This window comes from Artibeus jamaicensis, unplaced genomic scaffold (genome assembly GCF_021234435.1).
Source record: "Artibeus jamaicensis isolate MK-2021 breed Jamaican fruit bat unplaced genomic scaffold, CSHL_Jam_final contig_456, whole genome shotgun sequence".
In the NCBI taxonomy this organism is placed as follows: domain Eukaryota; kingdom Metazoa; phylum Chordata; class Mammalia; order Chiroptera; family Phyllostomidae; genus Artibeus; species Artibeus jamaicensis.
The window spans coordinates 2701191-2719632 of NW_026521839.1; the positions used below are offsets into that span (position 1 = coordinate 2701191).

The following is an 18442-nucleotide window of genomic DNA, read 5'->3' on the forward strand; positions in this document are numbered from 1 at the left end:
CCCACTCCAGTCTCACTGTGTTACAGGCACCTGTTCAGATGCCCATTTTCCCCACTGGACTATGAGATCCATGAGGGCAAGGGCACTGCCTTCATCACCTGGCTTGTAACAGGTACTTAATAAGGTCCCATTTGCTTGTTTTCTCAGTGCCAAAAGTAGGGCTTGACATGTAAAAGGTGTTCTCATCACAACACAAGGGAATGAATGAAAGAACAAAGGAGAGTGTGACTGATGACTACTGAGGTCAAAAAGAAAAACCTTTCTCCATAGCCTGAAAATCTGATAGTAATCTCTTTGGGGGAGTGATCTCTCTGAGCCTATAGCTTGTGCTTGGTGAAGGTCAATTCCATCAGAGTGCCTTAGTCTCAAAGTTGAAATGATTCAGCTGTGGCCTGTCCTCCACAAATATCACAGGACTCCAGTCACTTCCCTGTTGCTATAATAGCTCCTATTACAAACAAATTAAAAAAAAAATGAAGACTCAGGTATTATATAAATTCATGTAATACAGCAAGACTCAGTCCTCAAGAGAGTTCTTTCTGTCTAGTCTTTGCTGGGTTTTGGCTCCCCTCACCTTTAACATTTCTTTCTACAAGAACTTCACAGATGTCACAGAAAATGCCATGCACACAGCAACTAATTTAGCCTCCTGAGAACCAGACTTCAATCTCCTCCACGGCCAGGTACTGGGCACCCTGAATATATGGAGAAAAGACCAAAGAAACAAATGTACCTTTTCCCAGGAGGGGAGTTCCTTCCCAAACAAACAAAAAAATAAACCCTGAAGCAGATGATTAAAGGAGGCTGTGGTTTCCAGCCAGCTGGAGAGGTAGCGAATGCAAATAACTCAAGATATGTTTGGGAAGGACCTGTTAGGGAACCCTAGGTGAGCCCCATATGGCATCAAGTCCCTACTTGCAAAACTCAATTGAATCAAGTCCATGTTCAAACAATTGTGGTTTCTTCGAGCTCAGGAGACAGCTATCCAAAAAAAGTGACTCACCAGAGAAGCTAAATGTATTGTAGATATTGCCTTGAGAGCATGTCATCCACATGTGGGAATGAATTATTCAACCTCTTGTGGAAGCAACAGATGACATTTTCATTAAATCAAAAAACTATGCAGTAGACCATATTCCACCACCAATAATCCACATCCCAACGGGAGGATTTGCACAGTTTGTTTCTTGGGTGAGTTCCACCTTTCACATTTATTCTCTGAGTATCTTGGGACAGACACAGGATTGTTTTACAAAGATCCCATTTTGTGGCACTGACCTTGGGTACCCAGCTCTCAGTCCTTCCTACCTCCCTTGCTGGCAGAAGCTTGACTTTAGGCATTCATTCACCATGTAGGTGTGCAACTCCAAGGTGGTAAGTGTTAGCCTAAGCCAATCATGGTAAGTCCATTCTTCTCATAAGACATCCATGCAACACAAGCTAATCTCAGCCAATGAGGTACAAGCTGATAGCAACTATGAGCCATAAAGAATGTTCCTTCCTTTGTAAAAGGGCATGAGGACAGAAACAGGCAACTTGTTCTGTTCCTAAATATCTTACATCTTGTCTGCATTTTTCCCTGAAACCATCGCAGCCCTCTTGCTACCATGCGGGTGAGCCCTCCCATGTCCCTTGGGCAACAGAAGGATGGCAAGCTGATGATAACGTCATGCCACTGAAACAATCGGACTTGCTTACAGACCTCTTGCAGACTGAGATAACCTCTTGCTGTGATGAAGCAGTCTTTAGCTAGGTTGATGTACTTGGTCACCTGATCCAGGCAAGCCTGACTCTTGTTTCACAGCAAATTTTTATTTTCTTAAAAATTCCTGCATTAGCAATCATGTCTTGTGTTTTGAGAAAGTGAGGGCAACATGGTAGACAGCTTTCCAATAACCCAAAATCCATTAAATACAACATGAAGAATACACAGTCTAAAGCAAGAGTTTATAAATTTTTTCTTTAAATTGCCACATAGCCCTTTAAAGACTTTCACCTTCATGGGCCCTATAGTCTGTTGCACTGCACAACTCTGCCACTGTCGTACAAAAGCATCCATAGGTGATACATAAGTGGACAAGCATGGCTGTGTTTCAATAAAGCTTTGTTTACAAAAACAGACAGAGGACCAGATTTAGCTGGCAGGGTTTAATTTGTTAGCCTAGGGGTGTCCAACCAGCTGCCCATGGGCCACATACAGCCCCAAATGGCTGTGAAGGTGGCCCAACATAAAATCATAAATTTACTTAAAACATTATGAGATTTTTTTGTTTTCATTAGTGTTTGTGTATTTAATGTGTGGCCCAAGACAACTCTCCTTCCAGTCCAGGGATGCCAAAAGGTCGGACACCCCTGGCAGAGTTTCCAGAGGATTCATCCCTCCCCTGCGAGAGCCCCTGATGGCTTTCGTCTGAGACCACGGCCTGCCTGCCTTCCTGACTCGATCTCACACCACGTCAGCAAGTCTGGTCTTAGGGTTAACCTGCCAAGCTTTCTTTCCCTCCCTTTCCTCAGGGACCTCACATTTCACATTTCATGTCTTTTTCCAGAATGATTTTCCCCTCGCTCTTGTTGTGCTATTTTTTTTCCTCATCATTCAGGAGGAAACACAAACATTTTTTTTTCCAAGAGGCCATTCTTCGGTGCTTAGTCTAAGTGTCCCACTTTCCCCCACTCACTTCCCTGTCCGTTAGTGGCTTCACTTTTTTCCTTTGGATTTACCAGTGTTTGTCTCCACTTCCCACAGTCAACCCCCGCCCCCAGGCAAGACCCCGGACTATGTTTGTCGCCATTCAATTCCCCGAGTCTAGAAGTAAAGTAGATAGTAGATATTTACTGATGTTGGAATAAATGAAACTATTGTGGGCTGTGGTCGGCTAAGGGAAATGTTTTAAAGATTTTCATATGTTTTTTTAATACAGAAATTTTTTTTTCTAATCTTATAATATACTACTTTCTACAAGATGGCTCATGCATGACTCCCTTTGGAGTTCAGTTTTAGCTATTAGTGGCAAAATATGTGTTCCCTGAACATGTAACTAGACGACTAATAGAAATGTTAATAATTATTGGCCACATGACACTTTGAATGTGTCAAGAACTGAAGGAAAAGGTGTGTGGGGGAAGGCGGGGGAGTAACTTTCTTATTTGTCCTGCCTACCACATAATTTCCTGGAAGCACTAAAACTGCCTGCTCATCACTGGGAGCTGTGCGCATTAGGCGCTTCCTTTCCATGAAGAGTCGAAGCAGGTAGCTCCAGCCCAGACCCAGGTCAAGGCCTGGACCCACATTCTGTCCAAAGTTGGAGCTATGTTTGGGGAGCCAGGAAATAGCTGCTTTACTGAATCATACAAATTTTAAAAAGAGGCATTTCCAGTCTTGTGGAAAAGACCCTTTGGCTTTATAAAACCTTCAGTGTGATTTTCAATCAGGAGTCCAACCATATGAAAGGACCACTTCACTTTGCTTAGCCATGAATGACTTCAGAAAGCCCAAAATATGCTTATAGATAAAATTCAACACCATTGGGAGGGGGAGGGAGGAGCATGGGTGGGAAGTTAAATTGTTTGGGGCTGTTGCCTAGTGTGAATTAATACCCGGCTTCCCAAAGTTTTGGGTCATTTTCTCCACCCCGCTCTGTGTGTGAGTCATTCCCACCCTCGGTGATCACCTGTTGGCTGGGGCCATTAGCTGGCCTCTCTCAAACCAGGAAATCTGGTTAAGATACAATCTCTGGCACTTGACTGATTTTTTTTTAAGTATGCTCATTAATATATGTGACTATCCCATGAAAATCCCTCCCAAATACTTTTTAAAAAATCACCAAGATATATAAAGGTGAACAAAAATGTCCTTAAAAAAAGAGAAGAGTTACACAAGAGGAAATGAGAACGACAGATCTCCCACTAATGCTTTTCCTTTCTATTGATCTAAAACTTATTCTCCCACCTGAAGATCACTCCCAAATGTTCCCAACGTCTGCGCTCTCAGGTGCCTATAGAAGCACGAAACACTTTCCTCACCTCAGGAGCAGACGCTGAGTCAACATACATGTGAACTTTGGCCACTTCCACTGGTCCCAGCCAAGTCTCCTCTGTTTATGTGGCAAACATCTTGAGCCACAGTGAAAAAGGCTGATGGTTTTGGTCCAGGCCCTGGTTCCAACCGAGAGAGCAAATCAAAGTTTGTACAGATGCCATAATGAGTGTCCAGGGTGAGGTGGGAATTGCATGCCATTGGGGGCAGCCACTACTACTCATTCCTGCCAAATATGACCAGATAAGGGTGTAGGCTCAGAGTTGCCAAATCTTCTGATTAAAAAAGAAAGAAATCCAGAAACATGGATAACTATTCCAATTTCTAAATGTTGGAAGAGTTTAAAAAAAAAAAAAGAATGGCCCAAGCCAAGTGTGTTTACAGGCCAGACTGAGCCTGTGAGCTGCCCATCTGAGGCCACTCTGCAGCAGCCTCCTAAGCCCACACAGGCTGCCAGGAAGCTGCCGTGTCCTCGGAGGGCATCGGCGCCGCCTCGGGCTTGGAGCAGGGTTCATGGCACGTGAAGATGCAAATTCAGAACTACAGATTGTTAACGGTTCAGATCATCAGCCCTTCTCCAACACGGTACATACGCCTGATTTTTAATCAATGAAGAATTGTTTTTACTTCTCTTTTGAAGTAGTGGTGCTTCTTTGTCTAAATTTAGACTTCAGCTCACATCCCTTGCAACTTTTTTGCCCTTAAGCTCTAGCCAAATATGAGCTTCAGACGAATGCATGCTTTGTTGTTCCGATTGCATCCCTGGTTTCCAGAACCAGAGGCAAAAGGTAAAACAAAAAATGAAAACACAAAAATCTCTTTTGATGGCATACACTTTCATGGAGTTAGAAGTTCATGTTTTCTTTAATTAAATTTCCTTTAAAGAGCTGTGGTTTAGGTTAAAGACAGGTGAGTTTTGTGAAACTAAGGACCTATTTAAAATATTGCTGCATGTACCATCAAACCATAAGTGCCCCCAAGACTCTCTTCATCAGTAGGCCCCTGCCTCCACCTCATGCCCCTCCAGCAGTGCCTTGTGTCCCTGTCGGCTTTGTGCTGAGAACGCAATGGCTGCCCTGGAAGGGCTCCCGGAGGAAGGTCCCCATCGGTGTAGAGGGGGCCTGAAAGCAGCAGTGAGCAGTCCTGTCCTGTCCGCCCGACCTCGCTACCCCTTGTCCAGCATCCAGGGAGTTTCCTCTGTCGTGCCTTCAGGTTTAGGGCACCTTCAGATACACCCGGTGACCCCTCTTTCATGTGCAATGAATGATTTCAAGCTGGCTAAGCGTGATCTAATGTTGCTGTTGCTTTGGACGCTGTATCCCCCCTCTAGATATATTTTGAGTTCTTAATATTTTCTCATTATTAAAAACATGGAAAACTAGGTGGTGGCAAATGGATTCCCAGGTTTTAATCTATACCCAGAGGTAACCACTGTAGATATTTTGGTTTACTTCCTTAGCAGTTAAACACATTTTTTTCCTTGATTCTCTGACATCATCACCTGTTGTAAAACACACCGTGGATTTAATTTGTATTCCCAGAACTTAATGAAGCTGGTTCCTTCTTGTCATGACCATCTTAACTCCAATGTCACCACCTCATATACTTCTTGATGACCTTTTCTAAAGTAATCTTATACCCCTCCAATCTGTTTTATTCCTAGGAATTCATACTATCTGAAATTACCTCGTGCGTACCTCTACTTGTCTATGTCAATGTATTAACAACCTCACTAGAACACAAGCCCAAGAGAGCAGGAAACTTCTGTCTCATTCACTGCCATGCCTTCGGAGCCTAGAACAGTGCCTCTACTCTCTTCCAGAATCCTGCTACAATGACAGCATGCAGATTTTTTTAAGCTATTAATTTGCAAAAATAGAAGGGGAGAGAAGAGCAGTAGAGTAGAGGTGGTAAGGGTTGGTGCTACAAAATGTAAACTTAATGCCATTGGATTCCTATACGAGCCCCACAGAGTCCTGGTAAACCCATCTTCCCTTGGTCTGCACCCTGACTCTGATTTAATGCCTTTTTATTTGGATGGTGCCAATCTTGGCTTTGGTGTAAGAATCATGACTTAAATATATCTTTCTGCCAATAAAAAAGATTAAAGTATTAATTCCTTTCAGGCCATATTTTCAAAGATAACTGTTAACCTTAGCAAACTTCTAATCTTGTTTCTATACTTTTTAAAGCATAATTATTATTGTACTAATCTACACAGATTCTGAGTTTGCTGACAAACTAATAAAATGCACTTCATGCTTTTGCCCGTTTGATCCACCGAGTAGTGTAGTTAATAGAAAAGTCAAGTCAGTGATGTTAAAAGAAATGGAGAGGCCAAATGGAAAACTAGTAGAGAGAGGTTCCTATTAATTTATGTGTTTAAGAGTTCTTATCCTTCATGCCTTATGACAAATGACATTTATGTGATTGAAAACAGGTTGGTTCCTAGTAGCCCATCTCTTTCCATTATATATATTTTTGTCTGAATGTATTACTTCTCAAGTTGTGAGGCAAAAGTTAGTGGCTGTGGAAATTATTATAATGTCATTAAAGATTGTGGCTTTGGAGGGAAATAACCAGCAGAGATAGAACCTAAGCCACAACGTTCCAGTGTTGCTAAAAATCTCATTAGGAAGAAATGAAAGGGGGCAGGCTAAGGCTGTGGGAACTGCCCCCAACATGGATGGAGCTGGAAAGCATTGTGCTGAGTGAAACAGGCCAGGTGTTGAAAGACAAATACCATATGATCTCACCTTTAACAGGAAGCTAAACACCAAAACAAACAAGCAAGCAGAAAAAAAACAAAGACACTGAAATAGAGAACAAGGGGACAGTGACCAGAGGGGAGAGGAGAGGGGATTTAAGGGGAAAAAGGGGGAGGGATTTGGAGGAACAAATAGAAAGGACACAGGGACGAGAACTAAGGGGAGTGGAAATGGGAGGGAGGCGGGGAGCAAGGGGCGGGGGAGGCTGGGATGGGAGTAATAGACAAAAAACTGTGCTTGAAAAATAACTAAATAAAATTTAAATAAAAAACATGAGCGCTTTCCTCTCTTCCGTGCACATCTCTGAAACAGCAGCCTGGGGCACCCACAGCAAGACACACTACCCCGTAGTCTTTGAAGTGAGTCAGGGCAGATGTTGGGAAACCAGTTAATAACCAGATGAATTTCTAAAAAACAAATCCTATCAAATTAACTTATTTTTTAATAAGTTTGAGTCTGGTAATTTTGGATAGAATAGGCATCTTTAAATAGTTGAGATATTTGTAAGTGAAGACAAAAAAATTAGCTGATCTACTTTATGAGAATGGCTCAGGTTTGAAGCAATTCTTGCATGCCTTTTCAATAGCAGGGCTCCCTGGAGTGCCCCGCCTTTCCGCATTTGTAATGAATAGTGGTATGTCCTCTCCTTCTGGGAATGATGGAACAAGACCTTATTGGATGACATCCCTGTGGAAAACGCCTCGAAATCTTGACATGCTACCAAAAGCTGGAAATCCTGGAGCGTGAACAGAAGACACATGCTAATGGAGAGAACACACTTGGGGGAGGGCAGGAGGGGAGCTGCATAAAGTCCCCACACTCATGGCTCAGCCTAGGTGCCTTGGGTACAGTGTGCTCAGGCAATGGTGGTGCTTGTGAGACAAGCACAGTCTTTCTGAGCAGGGTGACCAAGACCTGCTAGGAAAAGGGGGGGAGGGTCACCAAAAGGAAAGGTTTAGAGAGACCTATCCAGTTCTGCCTGTCCATATCTGACTGACTCTCAAACTATGCATCCTGCTACAGACTCAAAGCAACTGAGCTGAAGACAGAGGAAATGGACTGAGACTGCAGCTGTTACCCAAGAAACAGTTTGGAGTTAAGTCCCTAAGATCATGTCCAGCTACAATGAAACCACACTTGCTGAGGGAAAAAAGAATAGCATCCAGAACCCTCTACTGCTTAACATTTACAATGTTCAGGATACAATCCAAAGGTACTAACATACAAGCAATCAAAAAAATGGGGCATGTTCCCAAGGGAAAGAGAAATCCATTGACCGTGACCCCAGAGTGAACCAGATGTTGGGACTAAATGACAAGGATCGAGTGTCTCTGGTTTGATTCCTAGTCAGGGCACATGCCTAGGTTGCAGGCCAGACCCCCAGTAGGGGGTGTGCGAGGGGCAACCACACATTGATGTGTCTATCCCTCTCTTTCTCCTTCCTTTCCCCTCTCTCTAAAAATAAATTTTTAAAAACTTTTTTAAAGAAAATATATGCTGCATTGAACACTGAATCATGACATTTCCACATAAGAAGAAACCAAAGAGGCACCAGCAGTCCTGAACTAACTGGAAAGTATACAGGAAGCTCTTCTAATAAAGGAAGCTCTCCAGAATGAAGGGAAGACGAAAACACAAACCCTCAGGAAAGAATGCAAAGCATTGCAAATGGTAAATACAAAAGGTTACTTTAAAACTTGCCTCTCCCATGGAATTTATTTGCAAGCCTTACAATGGTTTAAAGCAAAAATCATAACATTGTCCAGTGATGTTCATAATGTATGTAAATGTAATAAAAATTATCATGTTAGCATAAAGGAAGGAAGAAGAAATATGGATCAGGAAGGAGATAAGACTTCCAACATGTATGTGAAATGGTAAAGTATTAACTGCACATAGCCAGTAAATAGTTAAGGATGTAAACTGCAATCCCTGGGGCAGCTACACACACAAAAAAAATAATGCAAAGAAATATAGCTAAAAAGCCAATAGATCCAAGATACTCAGCTTAGGAAAATATGAGAACTCTATGCTATTCTTTTTTTTTATGTGATTCTTGAGTGATGTCCTCTAGTTGTTCCTTCATTCAGGCTTTAGTAATAATAATTATTATTACTATTGATAATAAGCCTCACTAGTCATTCAGGAAACAACTAGAGAACATCACCCTCCTCTCATCTTTAGTATTTTTACATCAGGAAGCATTATGTCATGTACTGTGGCCTTTCCCACACCTCACAGTAAAGGCAAGTGAAGAACCCTATTCTACAAAGGAGAAAACCAACTATGCAGAGAAAATAAACTGAATATTCCTGAAGAAACATCAGGTCAAAAAACGTCACTCCAAACCCAGTCTGTGGACCTCAGATGTGGCATGGAATGAAACAGCCTCTTCTATTGAGGCTCTATGCATTCATGAGGCCTGAGGTCAGGAAAGGAAGAGATGAGGTAGGTGGAAGGACATCAGGAATAGTGCATACCTAGAGGTCACATGTTTTTAGAATACTCTAAACACCTAATGCTAGTTGATGATGCTAAATTTTTTATTTTCTCAAAACAAAATTCACAACTTTTAAAGAAAGAACTACTCTCTAGTCAGGACCTGTCTCAGGAAGGAGATACAACCACCTACATCAGGACTCCTATCCCAGAGGGCCTTTTCTGCTCATATATTCAATACCATCCAGTACCCATCACTTAGGGAGAGGGGACTTTGAACAACATCAAAAGAATCTTACTATAAAGAATCTTGTATTCATGGCAAAGAACAAATTTCTTTTTGTTGCTGTTGTTATTTTAAGCTCAGTCACATAGAGGATATGGGGGATGTTCTCTATGGCATTGTTCTGCATGGCATTTTAGCCCTTAACGACTGAGCACTAATTTGTGTGACAGTTTTTATGACTCACTGCAATTTGATTGGGCAGGGTGGGAGATTGTTGCAGAGGGGAGAAGTTACTGTTTTCAATAGATTAAACTTCAAATATTTTCATACTTTGCTGTAACTTGTAAGATAATCAGGTCACCAAAGTAGAATTAGTTAGTGCTGATTAAGAAAGGAAAGCACATGGGAACGATAAGGGCTTGAAGTTTTCCATTCACCATCTACGGAAGAGCTGTGTGTAGCCTAATGGAGCACAGGACTAGCTGACGAGGCCACTTGTAAGGCTCGAGTCAAGAGGTCATCAAAGAGTTCCTGAGGCGGACAGGGATGGTGGTGATTGATGCTCTTTGTGTGCTCCCTTCTGTACGCTGAGCCTTCTGCTGAGGCCTTCACATTTGTGATCTCACTTAACCCTCACATCAGCTCAGTCAGGGAGATGGAATTGTGCCCATGTTACAAAGGAATAAATTGAGCATTTCTAACTTGGACAGCTGATGACTGGGAGAGCCAAAATGTGATCCCAGACCTTTGTAACTCGAAAGCCCATTCTCCTCCTCCAAGCCAATTTGCTCCCCTTCTCTTTTCTAATGTACACTCCTTATTGGCCACCCAATATCCAAGATGATTTTGGGAACCTCAGCATTACATTATAATCCTGTTTTAGTGATGTCGTAAGAAAGGTTCACAAACCTTTATAAATTTCAGTGACAGGAAACATCATTTGATACACTGGGTATCAAGATTGTAAAGGCCAAATGTGTGGAATACATCCATCTCAATGCAGGTTGCGCTCCAAGAGAGGGCAGTCTATGCTTCTGGATGGTCAGGTCCCTCAGCGTTCAAACCCCAGGACAGCTGGCAAACTGGTGCTGCCAAGAAGCTTCTCAAATATTGGAATGAAAATGAGCAGGGTATAGAAAGGATTCTTTGATAGGCAGTTGACTAACTTAAAGTACAATTAAGTAGAACACCTTTTCCAAACATTCTATCATATAACTTACATTGCAAATCTTTGCCTTGCTGTTCTCATCTAGTAGAGCAAGAACTCTTTTATCAGTGTGAATGGAAAATATTTCTGTCTAAATTGCTGACAGATGTTGCTTTATATCAATGTTTTTTGTCTCCATAAAACCCCAAATCCTCTTTTATAAAATAATAATAATAATAGCTTTTTACCAATCTGTATAGAAATTCACGGGCTACATAACTCATAAAATTTAAAAACAAATACAATGTCCTATATAGTATAAAAGAAATAGAAGTCACTTAGAGTAACATTTCATTGGTAAAAATCCCAGGCATGACAACACTAGAAGACATTTTTAAAAGACACAGTGTCCGAACATGAACGTGGCTATTGCTAATACTGACAGTATCACCGGGAAGGCAGCAGCCACAAAACGGTGTGCACGTCGACTCAACCCCACCTGGGGCATTGCTGTCAGTGATGTGATTTTTTTTTTTTGGTCCCTGCCCCCAAATGATGAAGACTTCTTGGTAAAGTTCCAAGAAATCAGAATTCAACCTCCTTTGTTTTTCACAGTAGTTGCATTCCTTGGAATATTCTAGACTACATTAAAACTGCGTACAAACATTTCATGACTGTCTGAAAGAGTTGGTCTGAGGCTCCAGGGTGTCTGCTGAGACAATTCTTTGCCCAGAGTATAAGACTCTGATCTAGGCCTCCCTGGACCCTGCTCAGTAGATGCCAATCACACTGCCTTGATCATGGGGACTAGCAAAAGGCCTTGACATGTTTCCACAACACCTGTGAGGAGGTGATTGATATCCACCTCCTTTGAAAGTGACAGCCCACTGAGTTCCTGAAAAGCTATGTGTAAATTTAATTTTCAGACCTGAATCTAAATTTTCATGTGGTAAGTTTTTGCAAAATGAGGTGCATTCTTTAAAAACACAAACTTTTTGTGTGTGTGTAGTATGAACAAAGATGTTCCTAATTCCCTATAAGTAATGTTCTTGGTTCACCCTCGGTTGTGACGTAAGGCACTATTCACTGATGCAACTCAAGTGAGGATGCAAAGTTAACTGATGTGTGCACTGAAGCTAATAAACAAAGAGCAGGTGGCCCGCAAAGATGATTAAGATGCACTGGCAAAGGCACAGGCATCTGAATATTCAGCTGACTCAAGGATGAGGCAAAAAGCCCTTGGCTCTCTCACAGATTGATGGAGTCAATTCAGGAAAAAGGTGAGCCCAGGGAAAGGTGATGTCAATAGTTGCTAGGAGCCTAAAAGTTTGTGAAGGAAACAAAGGATGAGAGGGTAGCTGTGACTGGATACATGTAAATAGAAGGTTAAGGATGGTCATGATGTTATAGTCAGCCCAGGTAAAGGGGACTGAGGGTCTGAGAGCTGCCTGGCAGACATCGCTTCTTGAAGGACATGCTCTTGCATCAGGATCTTCAGCTGCAGAGGGCTACTGTGGGTGGGACAGAACAATATTTTATTCCCTCTCTAGGAGAGGTTCATGAGCTTCCTTCTCTCTGTTCCCATGACACCGTCTGCTACCTGCACGTCTCCGGAAGGCCGGCTCACTTCAACTGTGTGAGACAGACATCTGTTCACCATATCCCAGGGGCCACAGTCATGTCAGCTTTTCCTTGCCTTTGGGGGAAGGCACGATGGGTGTGCCTCCACACAGAAATCGGGGCAGGCCAGTAGAGACCACCTTCCAAGTTCCCCAGGAGTGCCCTTCCCTCAGGCTCACCATGCACAGCCCAGTCTTGCCATAGTTTGCATGCCTGCCTAGATACCCATCTTCAAGAAGGCTTCAAAACTCAGGCCCAGATGCTGGGCCAATCCATCTGCACGTCACCGGGCAACATGCCTGGTGTCATTTGAGCAAGCTGTTTGGCAGCCAAGTTTTTTTTTTAAATGATGATTGCCCAGGCTTTCAAACCCCCTTATGAAACTTTTTATCTTTTACTCAGAGCTTTTTTTTTTTTAATCTTCTCTTTTAGTTGGGTGGACAGAGATGTTGAGGAGAAATATTAGAAAATGGGTCTGAGGGGCCAGATGATGCAGTGAATCATGGGAACCAAACACGTTTCGGGGAGCTGTAGTTATCCCATTGCCCTGTTCTGAAACTCTTAATGACAGACAGTCACTGGCTCTTTCGGAAGCCAACCCTGGCGTGGATGGAAAGAGAGCAGGGCTAATTGCCAGGGCATCTTGGAGATTTGTTAGAAGAGCTGTAGGGAAGAGAGGCCCACCCAGGCCCTACCTTAGGGCCACCTCCAACATAGTGACAGAACAAGAAGGCCCCTCACTGGATCCTGCCATGCATTCAGAACCCTACACAGACGCAGCCTGTCTGTTATTAGAAACAGTTACCAGCCAACAGCAGTGTTATGCCTGCTGCTTCAGGGCTGATCATAACTTCAGATATGAGCCATTCATACCAAGGGGAATATACAGAGAATCATATTTACCCTAAGATGCAACAAGGACCTCAAAACTGACTTTGAGAGAAACAGCTCTATATTTTCATGAACATATTCTTAAGTTTATTCAGCTGTAAGTGCATTCTTCTCTCCTATCTACTTATCTGGAGAAAACTGTAGGTAATGTTAGAGCAAGGTATCTACATCTCACATGGGCACACACATTGGACTTGGTGGGAAAGTAGATGCAGGATTCCTGGGGCACTTAGCCTCCTGAGAGCCAGGAAGTTACCTAGCTCCACAGCCAGGGCCTGGCATCTGATGTGGTGCCTGGCACAGAGCAGGCATGAATAAATCTGGGAGGCATAAAATGACTGAGTAGATGAGCTACACCTCTCTCCTGGCCCCTCCGCCTCCTTCTCTCCCTTTCTCTCTCACCCCACTTCCCTCCACTCCCATTTCTCAAAAAAAAACCAGGGTCCAAGTCAACATTATGTCCACTCATGAAACAGAAATAGTCAATGTTATGTGACAAAGAGAGAGAAGCGGTGTCCACATTGGTTAAGAGTATGGACTTGAGAGCTGGGAAGAGCTGAATTTAAGTGTGATCCTCCACCACTTGTCAGTTGGGTTACCTTGAACAAGTTATTTAATATCACTTAGCCTTTCTCCTAATCTATTAAGCAGGAATAATAATAGTACCTATCTCATACGTTTCTTATAAGGATTAGAGATAATGTATGTAAAGTGCTGAGTACCATGCTTGGGACTTTAGTATCCGATAAATGCTAGCTGCTCTGATTATTTTTTTCTCATGCTCATTAACACTGTGTGGTAATCAGCCCAGCTAAGTGACCACAGTTAGGCCTGGGCCTATCTGAGGAAAATTGCTAGCTTATGTATCTCTGGAGCAACTGGAATTATTCTTTGCACTGATTTGACTGGTTTGATTAGCTTGGTTGCTATGGTTACATTACTGGTTGGGCTTCAGCTTCTTCGCTGTAAACAGAGATGGCTGCTCTGTCTACACAAAAATAATCACATGTGGAAAGGACTGGAAAGGGCCCTAAGGAGTAAGGATGAGTTTGGGGTTTATGCTATCGTCTAGATGCCTAACATTTTAGGATTTGGTTAGGGGAGTAGGAAAGGATATAAAAGCTGGGATTACTGTGTAACATACATCCAAAGGTATTTATTCCAACTGCACTGACTCACACATCAATGAGTTGAAGGAGTCATGATTCATAGCCATTATGCCAACTCTTCCAGCTGTGTGTAGATCAGAAAACATGTCTTCTTTGGAAAACCAGATAAGTCACATGGCCTCAGTTTTTATTCCAGTGATGCTGTATGGCATTTTTTAATTTATGTTTAAACAGTTAAAAACAAAAATTTCAAGGCATATTTTCCACCAGCATAAAGTCATTTTACTCATGTGGCTCAGTTGGTTGGGTGTCACCCCGCAAAGCAAAAAGTCGCTGGTTTGATTCCTGCTCAGGGCATATGGCTGGCTTGTGAAGCCCAGTCCCCAGCTGGTGCAAGAGGCAACCAGTCAATGTTTTCCTCACACATCCATCTCCCTCTCTCTCTCTCTCTCTCTCTTTCTCTCTCTCTGTATCTCTCTCCCTTCTTCCCTTCTTTCTAAAAATAAATAAAATCATAAAAGAGTAAAGCAAAAAACTTATAAGAATGATGACAATGAAGGAAAAGAAAATAGTGGATACAATCATCTTCATAATTATGTAAATATTGTTTCGCATACCTTGCTAAGCACTCCCATATATTATCTCACTTAATCTCAGCATGTAAAGGACACACCATTGCCTCCATTTTACAGAGGAAGAAATTAAGGCTTACACAGGTTAAGTGTAAGTCTTGTTCAAGTCACACAGTTGTGAATTGCAGAATACTGCCCTTTTTTACTGTGTGCTTTTCTTTTGTTCCCTCAAGGATGGCTTAGTGGAACTGACCACCTAGGCTCCTGCCCTGGGTATTGACCGAGCACCAGGTGGAGCAACGTTTACAGCACTGGGTGACTCAGCCTGCCAATAATCTCCTCTTGAATTGGCAAAAACTCAAGAATGAGCTTGTGCTATTAAAACTTAGTCTATGGAATCCCATACATTTGCCTCCGTAGCAGGAGACCTAAGTCACTGTAGTGACAGAAGATTCTACCCCTCTTACTTACCATCAGTCCCTTAATTCCTGCAATGATCTGTTGGGTAGCCTTTCATTGGTTAGCCTACTGTTCCATTTTCTTCATCATCATTTATGGAACATGTCCCATCAGTAAAACCCGTTCACACCAGGTATGAGGGGTAAAAAAAGTGAAAAAATCATCCCTCCTTCTCTAGGGCAACTGATTTAGTAATACTGACATAAATAACTAACTAGGTAGGTAGGTAGACAGACAGACAGATGAGATAGTAAACAAGAATAAAGGCCAGAATACTGTGCTAGGGATGTGAGCAGGAACAAAAGGGGGGACTAATTCCAGCTTAAGGCTTGGGATCTGCAAAGCCCTCTTAGAAGTGATAGAATTTGACCTGGGCTTTGAATCTGGGAGAAGGATGCTGCTACCAGGCAGGGAAAGACTGTCTTAACTATAAAACCTAGATATGGCCATCTTGTCCCTTGCTTTCATGAAGCCCAAGAATCATCTGAGTCTCTTTCTCCATATACCAACCCAATTACCACCACCAATTCAGCAGAACTGATTGACACACGGAATGAGTCCTCTTTATTATCCCTGACTTACCCCTTTAGTGACTCCAAAGGCAGGAATGTTAAGCCAAGTAGCAGGGGAAGGGCTGTACCCCAAAAGAGCCAAGCAGATGTCCGTTTGTATTTAGAGAGGGGCTTTCAATAAAAATACAAAAAAAAATAAAGCACATAAATAAGTACCTACTTATAGACATGTCCTTGGAACCTCTTATCATATTTTCTACCATTCTCTTGTCTATACCTCTCTCAGTGCTTTATTTAACAGAGACATTTGTGTCTCACCTGTGTTGCATAGGTCTCTTGGCTAGGTACCATACAAAGAAGTATAAGCTATGACTTCTGTCTTCAAAGGGCTGTCACCTAATGGGAGTACCCACTACCTCATCTACTACAAACTAAACTGACTTGAGAAAAAGACCCATCTGAAAAGATGACTCTTTGGTCTCAAGCTCCCATAGCTTTTCCCCATCTGTGTGATGCTACATTCGAATTAGATTTTTGAGAGATATTCACAATTTCCCTTTGTATTGGTCAGCATTATATGTTACTATTCCCAGTTGATCATCTTATCTGGATAATGAGCCTATAAAAGTAGGAAGAAAACATAAGACCAAAATTCCCAGATATTAATGTTGGAGCCAAATGGAATAAATGACTTTTATCTAGAACCTCGACCATGTAAAAAAATACAGAATCTGTATTTTCAACTAATTTAAATAAAAGATCAAATTGAAACAGAAGCCAATTACCAAATGAGTGGTTTTGATACAAAGAAAATGTAACCTAGTTCATTATTGTAATGGCAAATGTCAGTGGAATAGGAAATCAACCAGTCTTTTTATATTAGAAAGAATGGGATCTTGGTTTCTAAGAAGGGTCTGCTCATATTAGCCTTGACTATATTCTATGTAATGGATCAGGGCCTATAAAGTCTCATTTGCACATCACTGATATACGTTTCTAAAGCCACATTAAATAATAATAAATGTTGTGGTATTGTTAATGTGGTGAGAATGATTTAACAGTCATTACTAAAAGAGATCAAATTACCATCCTACGATTTTTAAACTGAACCCATTTGGTTTTGGAAATATTTGATACAGAATGTGAAATCACAGAGAACTATATCCAAAATTAAATAGCAAATTTGTAAGTAAATGATATACATCAAAGAGGGAAATAGTTCTTCTTTGCACCCAAATCTAGACTTGCCAGATAAACTGCCTGACTGGTCCAGGCATGGATCAAGAAGTCTGATGCTAGCATCATCACACTGGGTTACAATTAAGACTCTTAACATATAAAATACATATTTTAAATTATCTTCATTAAATATTTTCAAAACTGTGAATACAGGTTTGCATTCTCTCATTGTGATTGTAAGGTTTTACGGTACCCTAAATTAAGTGTAATAGCAAAAGTAGAGAAAACAAAGTCACAACACAGGGGAAAAGAGCACTCAGCAGAGAGACGGACGTGAGTGGAGGAACCATTCATGCACGCATCCCTATCTTTTCTGATAAAATGGAATCTGCCACCACAGCATTCCAGTCCCTTTTCTAACCTAGAAACATCCTCAGAGGTGAGCTTCAGGCATTTCAGAGCATGCCACGAGGACAGTAGTCTGACAATAGTGTCCTTTTCTGTTCTCACCAAAATGTCGCAAGCAGAGCTACCTTCCCAGCAGGGGGTATTGGGGTACAGAGGTGCACTGTAGGTAGAAAAAAGGCTGTGTGTGTGTGTGTGTGTGTGTGTGTGTGTGATAGCTCTTGAGTCATGTGTTACGGTCCTTTCTCTTCACTTGTTCCCAGCCTGGAAGGTTTTATTAGCATTCCAGTGTTCACTTTCTGTGAACATGCCCAAGCATATGTTGCAGTAGGCATTATTTTTAAAATTGAAAAAAAATCCATTGCACTAATAATTAGTTTAAGTTGATACAACAGCTTCACTTATATGCTTAAAAACACCTAGTCTACCTATGAATAAAACAATTCTTTAAGGAAAACATCACACTTAAAACTCCAGCCTCAGATTGCCACTTGATTAGTCTAAAAATACAAGGTTGGCACCAAGCCTGGAAGGTTGGCAAGTGCAGCTTTGATCAACCAAGACAGACAGGGGATTGCAAAGCTGAGGGCCCCTGCGAAGCATGCTGTCTCCAGTTGCCCATGGTCTAAATTGGGGATCCATTAGCAGAGACCCACAGTGGATTTCAGCTGTTACAATCTGTGTATGCAGAGAGAGCTTAACTTTAGTTGGGATGGTGACTTAGTACCTGAGGCTTTCAACAGGTTGGGATTTTAGATAGAATTCAAGTTGATAGAGGAGAGACAGAAAACTTGTTTTGGTTGGAGTGGATGGGTAGAGTGTGTGTGTGAGTAATACAGATATAACTATAGTTTTTGTGCTCTTTCTTTCATCCTAAAAGTAAGGAACTAGTTTCTCATAGATCACTGGATCATATATACAGAAATGGGAAAAAGAATGTTTACATTCAAATGACACATAATTGGTAATTCAATTAACACACAATTTGTAAATAATAATATAAGAATAAACTGTGTTTTGCATACTCACAACTATAAACCATAGAAATGGAAAGGTCCATATCCCTTACCTACTTGTAA

At 41.8% G+C, this 18442-nt stretch overlaps 1 protein-coding gene across 3 annotated transcripts in view; it reads right to left on the bottom strand.

The window, feature by feature from the left end:
- Nucleotides 1-18442, bottom strand: part of LOC119055814 (suppressor of cytokine signaling 2-like) — a 104766-nt gene that overhangs the window by 38724 nt on the left and 47600 nt on the right. The window contains exon 2 of one of the 3 annotated variants that reach the window (XM_053666443.1): nucleotides 4074-4155. The exons of the other annotated variants lie outside the window; for them this stretch is intronic. The gene's annotated coding sequence lies outside the window, so the exon portion shown is untranslated. Of the gene's footprint in view, nucleotides 1-4073; nucleotides 4156-18442 lie in introns of those variants that run through there. 3 annotated transcript variants of the gene reach the window in all.